Source organism: Schistocerca americana, chromosome 4 (assembly GCF_021461395.2).
Source record: "Schistocerca americana isolate TAMUIC-IGC-003095 chromosome 4, iqSchAmer2.1, whole genome shotgun sequence".
Lineage (NCBI taxonomy): Eukaryota > Metazoa > Arthropoda > Insecta > Orthoptera > Acrididae > Schistocerca > Schistocerca americana.
In genome coordinates, this window is record NC_060122.1 from 768,789,854 (window position 1) to 768,797,682 (window position 7,829).

Consider the following 7,829-nt stretch of genomic DNA (forward strand, 5'->3'; position numbering starts at 1 on the left):
GTTGAGTGGCTAGCCGAGAACAGATTTGGAACTAGACTTTCCTGTCTACTGTTTCACATGTTACATGAATACAAAGCAAGCTTTAATGCAGGGATGTTAAGAAGACTTAAAGCGTAGGATCTGTCTGCTGGCCATGTGCAACAAGTGGATCGGTAATCTTAAGAAAGCCCGCCGTTTAGCAATAGAACCATAAATTCAATAATTCGCAGTCCTTGTACTACAGCGATAGAATTCAATGACAACTACCAACGGAGACAGGGGTTCGAGTTAAACTCCGGTTCACTTTTTAGTTTTAAATCTTAATTTTTGTTCTTAGTATTCTGACTGCATGCGACTCGCCTCATCTCAGAGCATTTTTTACTCCTAACGTCCTCAATTCCCGTATAGTTTTAGCCCTCTACGACTCCCTGTAGTTCCGTAAAACCTATTCACTCAAGTCTTAACACGTATGTTATTATCATACCCCTTCCTATAATTAGTGATTTCGATACATCCTTTCCTTGACGATTATTTGGAAAGCCTATTTTTTTATCTCATGAATTTACTTAGCTTCCAGCACTTTTGTGTAACACCGTATCTCAAAAAATTCGATCTGTTTCTTATATCCTCCATTCTTTGTCCTTTATCTGTTTTTTGCTTCCACGCTAAATTCATAATCTTTACTCAACAAACTGGTCATTCACTTCAACTGGACCTGTAATCCTTCCTGAATTTCTTTGAGGATAGCTATGTCATTAACATATGTAGTCACTGTTATATCTTCACCCTGAACGAGTTTTTTGTTTTCATCATTACTTCTTCGATGCACATGTTGAACAGAAAGACTTCGTTCTTGACTTATAAGTCATTCTTAATTCGAGCACCTCTCTTATTCTGCCATTCTTGTTGATACCTCATGGTCCTTGTAGATAGAGTACATTATCAATTCTTAAGATTACACGTATTTTTGTGCGAATTTAGAGCATCTTGCACAATTTTATGTCTTTGAACGCTTTTTTGTAGTGCGTGAAATCCTACTACGAAGGTGCCTATTCCTATGAACTGCCTCCGTTATCAAATGCAACGTCAGAGGTTCTAAGGCGCCTTTACCGTTCCTAAACGCAAACTGATCATCTAACAGAACCTCCATTTAACATCCCATTCTTCTGTATATTATTATTGTCACAAATTCGGATGTATAAGCTCTTAATCTAATTGCGCGATAGTTATCGCATTTATATAGGTTGAATGTCTCTTCGGTTTGTGAGGCTGATATAGTTCCAAATGTCCAGCGATGTATCCAGCCACGCAAGTTACACAGAGTAACTACGCAGAATAATCATTTGGTTACCACTTCCGCCATAGATTTTTGAAATTACGAAGGAATTTTATCTCTCCATACTCCCTTGTTCGATTGCAAGTCTTCTACAACTCTGTCAAACTTTGGCTATAAATAATGGATCATCACCGATCTAATAAGCAGATCTGATGTGCCGCTTGGATCAGCACAGTACACACCGCTAGGAAAGTAAGTTTTAGTGCACATATACTGACGTAGTTTCGGGCTTCTATCACAAACACTTATTGAGGCGTAAGAAAAGTAGAAAACCAGGGAACAGAGATTACTGAAAAATAGGAGAGGTGTCATTCGGAAAATGGTGAAGTGTATTCCACTCACATATTCACAAAGCACTACAAATTGATGATGATGGCGATGATGATGATGTCGTGATCTCATCGTCAGTCGTTTGATATCCACCACTGGATAAAGGACTCCAAGAGTCCCAAAGCTTTTCAGTCTTCAATCATACGCATCCAAGATGTTCATGCTTTTATTATAATATCATCAACTAACTTTACATTAGGGCGCAGTTCCAATATTTTCTTATCTCTTGACGTTCAACCAAGAACTTCTAGGTCCTTCTACCATCCATTACGGTCGTATTGAAATAGCTGCATTCCATTTGTTTCGTCCAAATGGGTAACCTGAAATACTAAAGCGTTATTAGTTTTAGTCTGATTGCCGTCAAAGTGCGAATTTGCTCCTTGGTTTTCAACAGTGAAGAGAAGGGCGCCACTTGAAGATGATTCATGTGAAGGACATTGCAAAACTGTAGCCACATAATAAAGATTTAAGAAAGCGCATTATATCCTAACGAGAAGCGAACGATATATGCGACGTCGTAGTAAAGAAGGAAAGGTGCAGTGCGTTTTACATGGATAACTACGTTAAATCTTGAATGATAGGATGGCTTAAGTGTTGCATTTGTTGAATGTTGACCAAAATTAAACGCAAGAAAGTACCTATCATCAACCTTTGAACAATTGTGAAAGGGACCAAACTGATTTTACACACTGTCGGTAACTTGTGAGGCCTTTACTTCGCACCGGATAAGACATAAAATTCGAAGTAAGAGGTGGATACCGTTGGATCTGCATTAAAATACTCGAAGTCTCTCTCTTCTGTCAGAAGGTTTATGGACAGTGGCTCGTGGGATGTAAAGACCAACTGTACGAAAACTTACCAGAGAAGAGTTTCTGGATCGATAACAGAATTTATACACAGTAACTTGTATTTCGACCATGTCAATGGTAAAACTGAAAGCTGGCGATAACTGGACAACAAAGAAGTTGGAGTACGTAAGTGGATTCCACGCAAGAGAAATATTTACAAAGAGAGATTGGAGTACTTCGCTGTACTAAAGATTCGAATCCGAAACAACTTTCATTGTGTGCTGAAGTAAAGATTCGTGTTCGAAACAATTTTCATTATGGAATATCGTAGAATACCTTGACCGTACTACTGTGACAGGAAAAAGAATGTGTTCCAAAAGTCGAACAAATACTTTAATTGTGTACTTAAAGGTTATTTTGGTTTTAAAACTGCTAAAAACGAAATGATGAAAGTACTTGTAGCGTCTACGCAGTTTCCTTTACTTAAAATCATGCCTCATCTTCCACAATTACAAATCTAAATCTTTTCTTATGGTTAATGGTACTGTTCTGTATCGAAACTGGTTCTCAGGTGTAATTATTGCCCTCGTTCTATTTATAGAGGGGCAGCAGATAATTCGGCATCGAGAAAGTCAACTGGTACCTGTACGAATATTTCTGCTAACGGATTGGTTTCTGTCAGTACATAGGTAAGAATGAAGTCTGTAACCTAAAACGACTATTAGTTTATTGTGAGGCAGTATCGCGCTTCTAGTGTGGTATAGTTTTTTTAGTTCACCTGTGCATAGGTTAAAGACATGATGCCGAATACATAAAACGGATAACGAATCGAGCTCCTTGAATCGAAGACTATTTGAGAAATGCATCAACCGACTCAGAGAAATTAAATGAAGATGAATGTGCGGAATGTCTGGAACTTTACTCTGGAACTCGATCTAAGCCTGACTGGTCACAATGTGTAGGTTGTGAAGGTTGCTCAATTTAAAACAACATGTGTGTCCCTTGAGGAAGAAATGAAAAGATAAAGCACAAAAAACTGCAGTTATACAAAAGTAGAATAATACTTGCTATCTTGTAATTCCTTTGTTTGTTTAGTTACGTATCTATGAAATGTTTCATTCACTTTTTACGTCTGCATCGGTTACCGCATACGCTTATAATAGGTAAGTGTTCTTCTAACTCCTTCATTGTTTCCACTGGATTGAGACTATAATGAAAGCTTCTTAAGCCAGCTGTGAATGAGTAGGATTGACTTGTCTTTATAATTCAACGAACCAGTACAATCGTAAGGCATCTCTCCTACCCATGTTTCGTCATCTTGTCTATCCTAGGAGGAGATATGGAAAAATACAGTCTTTTTAGATACGGTCTATCACTGACATATTTACAGAAGCGATCATTTTCTCAAAGAGGAGAAATGCGTGCCAAACATTAAGCAAGAATTTATACTTTCACATACGCTCTTTTACGATTATAATACATCAGAGAAACTGTGGTTTAAACAACTGTGCGAAATGTTTACGAATATAATATTGATTTTTGTAATCTGAACAAAATTAGATCTTAAATTACGTTGATGTCGACGTATTATGATTTTGATGTTGGCGGAGTAGGTCTCGATTCCCACGCAGTTCATCTCCGTCACCGGTTCGTTAGCCACTCCGTAGATCGGCGAGAAATTACTGCACATAATTCCAGGAATAGCAGTTTTCATAAGAAAAGAGGAAAAGGATGATAAGCGAAGACGAATTTATTACAGACGGCGGGCTAACTCGTATAGCGGAAGGCTGGGGAAGGAAGACGGCTGAGATCTTTTGCAAGGCTTCCTACCGCAATTTAAGAGGTGTAGGGAACCCGCAGAAAGCTTAAATTAAGCTGAATGCGTGTGGAGGGCTTCAGACACTGCGCCACCTCCACGACAGCAGTGTTCGGTTCGTCCATCGCGAGAAACAAGTTTCGAAATATTGTATAATTTTTTATTTTTTATTTTTACGAGCGAACGGCGCGCTTCGCAAGCATTTCACGCGTTCACGATGTCTATTGTTCTAATTTCACCAGGTTGTCGATATTTTCCGGTTCAGCGACAGTTTTCCGTATTTTATAAAGCTATCATCGAATGAAATTGGTAGTTGTTGTGATGCACGATTGACAGCAGTAATCAGAAACAATGCAGCATTATTGCTGATGAACTTAGGAACTGACGTCATAAACAAATTATGGACTTGCATTATTGCTCTTTGCAATAGCCTCTTTCTTAAGAAGATAAACAGAAATTATCTTATCCTTTAGGTTACATAATTTCACTTAATAATAATAATAGTTGTAGTAGTAAAAACTGAAACGTCCCCTTAGCAAAATTTATGAATTACTGTGCTGGTAAACCTCTTACGTTATTTGATTTTCAAACAGCTGAGCAGAACTGAACGTACTCAGACATTTCGCTCTTTACTTATTCTGATCAACACTAAACTGACACACAATATTTTTAGTGCAACGCAATCTGACTTTCAATAATCTCTACAAAAGAATGGCCCTGACTAACAATAACCTATACCTTTCATGAATCACTTACCTCACAAAAATCTTCGTTACTCGAACTACTGCAATACAGCGAGCGTCAATACTGCCAGCTAAATAAAAGATTCTAGCTACTGAAGGCACTAACTACTGATAGGCATAGCTAGCAAATGAAAGATTTTGATAGAGAACAAACATTTTATTACCTTAATAATATTCAAAAGTAATCATATATATATCTATCAATTCATGACTTCCATCTTTACAAATTTCCTTATTCTGGCGGACAGACGATCAGACCCTCCTCGCAAAACTCTGGCATGTCTCTCCCCACATCCACCACTGCTGGCGGCTCACCTCCGACTGCCCAACGCTACGCGCTGTTCACATCCAACTGCCCAACACTACACAAGCGAATATTCCAACAATGAGTCCAACCAGCCACAGACTGCACACAGCACAGTCAGTGATTTTCATACAGAGGCGTTGCCAACATAAAAACCTAAACAGCCTACTTACAAAACTGTAATGTAGTAATGGTGTCAGTAGAACTTTTACACATTTTTCGTGTTCGTTCATGTACAGATGATAGTTTCTTACAGCACATTATCAATATATCTCAACCGTTTTTCTCTACTATTCGACAGACTTTGCAGGAGTTCAACACAAACGTCATTTGCGCTTTCAGGTTCCTTCTGCTTGTTATATCTTTTTTTTTTCACAATCACTCCAGTGTTATCCTTTGCATTGTTACTTCAGGTGCAAATTATTTGTATTTGGCCATCTTCTCATTCCAAGTGGTTTGTAAATTCTGTGCGTATGACGGAGATTGACGAGATCGAACATGGTTATAAGGTCTCTCGCATCTGTTTTCTGAGTCCATGCTGCGGATCTGTAGTGTCAAATAACATTGTGATCTGAACCGATGCTAGACATGCAGGAAGAGAGTATATGAAACTCTCGTAGATAGAGACAGGGATGTGTGGCGATGCCAACTACAGTGTCGTGGCCAGGTGCGCTAGGTTTCTCGGTTGAGAATCCATGGCGTGAACAGCATGGTCGCACTGATTCTCGACTGGGCTTAAACCTGGGGTACCTCGTGGCCAAGGGTTCTGGCGTAACCACAAGCGCCGGAACGAAGATGAAGAACGCAAGAGAAGAGAAGGCGATGAGACGACCTCGGTCAATAGCGCGCTCACCAGAACGTCACCACGATAGGAGCGGCATCTAGCCGAAGTGAATATAAGTGACGCTCCTGCCAGCCTCGGCCGGACATTAGTGGACAGTATTCACGGAGTTATTAGCACAGCTTAGCAGAGAGCGCTACTATAGCAGTTATTAGTGATCCACAAACTGTGTGTCAAACTTGCGTGAACATTATGTGTAGCAAAGAACTGGGGTTTATGTTGCATTTCACCCATCGCTTGCGACACCATGGTCATGTCAGAGTTAAGTATTGTCAATCTGCTTTATTGAAATAAAACTACTAATATTATTTGCTTGAATTGTTGTATAGCATGCCGAGAACGCAGCGCCCTACACGAGACTAGTGGGCAACGCCCCACACCAAGGAAATACGGTACACTCATCCTGGTGTTTCAGAACCGGGAACGTACACTGGGAGGTATGTGACACGTTGCAGTGTCCTGCTGGCAGATGCCATCGTGGTGAGGAAAAACAAACTGCATGTAGGGGTGGACATGGTGCCCAAGGATAGATGCATATTTGTGTTAATCCAGTGTGCCTTCCTGAATGACGAGATCACTCAGGGAATGCCATGAAAACATTCCCCAGACGATAGTGCTCCCTCCTTCGGCCTGGAACCTCCGACAATTGTTGCACAATGTTTTTTTTCTGAGTTTTTAAAAATCTTTATTCTTCAAATACATGATTCATAATAACCCACCACCTAACACATTATAACACACTCCGTCTTCAGGCCACGAGTGGCCTACCGGGACCATCCGACCGCCTTGTCATCCTCAGCTGAGGATGCGGATAGGAGGGGCGTGTGGTCAGCACACCCCTCTCCCGGTCGTTAGATGGTATTCTTGACCGAAGCAGCTACTGTTCGGCCGAGTAGCTCCTCAACTGGCATCACGAGGCTGAGAGCACCCCGTAAAATGGCAACAGCGCATGGCCGCCTGGATGGTCACCCATCCGAGTGCCGACCACGCCCGACAGCGCTTAACTTCGGTGATCTCACGGGAACCGGTGTATCCACTGCGGCAAGGCCGTTGCCCACTTATCACATTAGAGAGTCCTAATTTATACTTATTACAATTACAATTACTGCAGCTTATCTAAGTTCTAGGAATGTGGTGTTGTTCCTGTTTCCACTGTGGGCATTACTCGTTGTGTCTTTGGGTTACCGGTGTTTTACATATCTACTTCTTATTGCCAGTCTGCAGCCTGCAGCATTACAGGTGTGCCGTCGTTTATCAATCTGCATTGTTGGCCGTGCCCACCGAGCTAATCCCCGTGGGTATGCCCCTGGCACCGGGATGGCCCAGAATAGTGAATCGCTGCAGTACTGTGCTATGGAATTATCCTATCTTATCCTACTTCTAAAGATACTAAATCCTACAGTCATGTCCGGTGAGTGTCTGAATCAGTTAGAAGACGTGGCGGATCCCAGCCGTGAAGCGGCTGGCAAGTCCACGCCTTGGTGGAACAGGACAGGTGTACGAAGTCTAAATCAGGTATGATCTATTAATGGTTATGCCTTAGGAATTCTGTTATAACTTCGCTTGATATTTCATTGGCAAGTTCACTCAAGATTTGGAAATGGTCCTCTTGCCAGAGCTAGTGGTACGTGTCGTAATTTGGTAGCTGTTGTCTTAATTGTGCCACTACATCGTCGTAGAGGTGACACTCAT

General features: G+C 41.0%; 1 pseudogene; it reads right to left on the bottom strand.

Moving 5' to 3' along the window:
- Window positions 1-7,074: 7,074 nt before the first annotated feature.
- LOC124614150 lies at window positions 7,075-7,192 on the bottom strand (annotated as a pseudogene).
- Window positions 7,193-7,829: the final 637 nt, after the last annotated feature.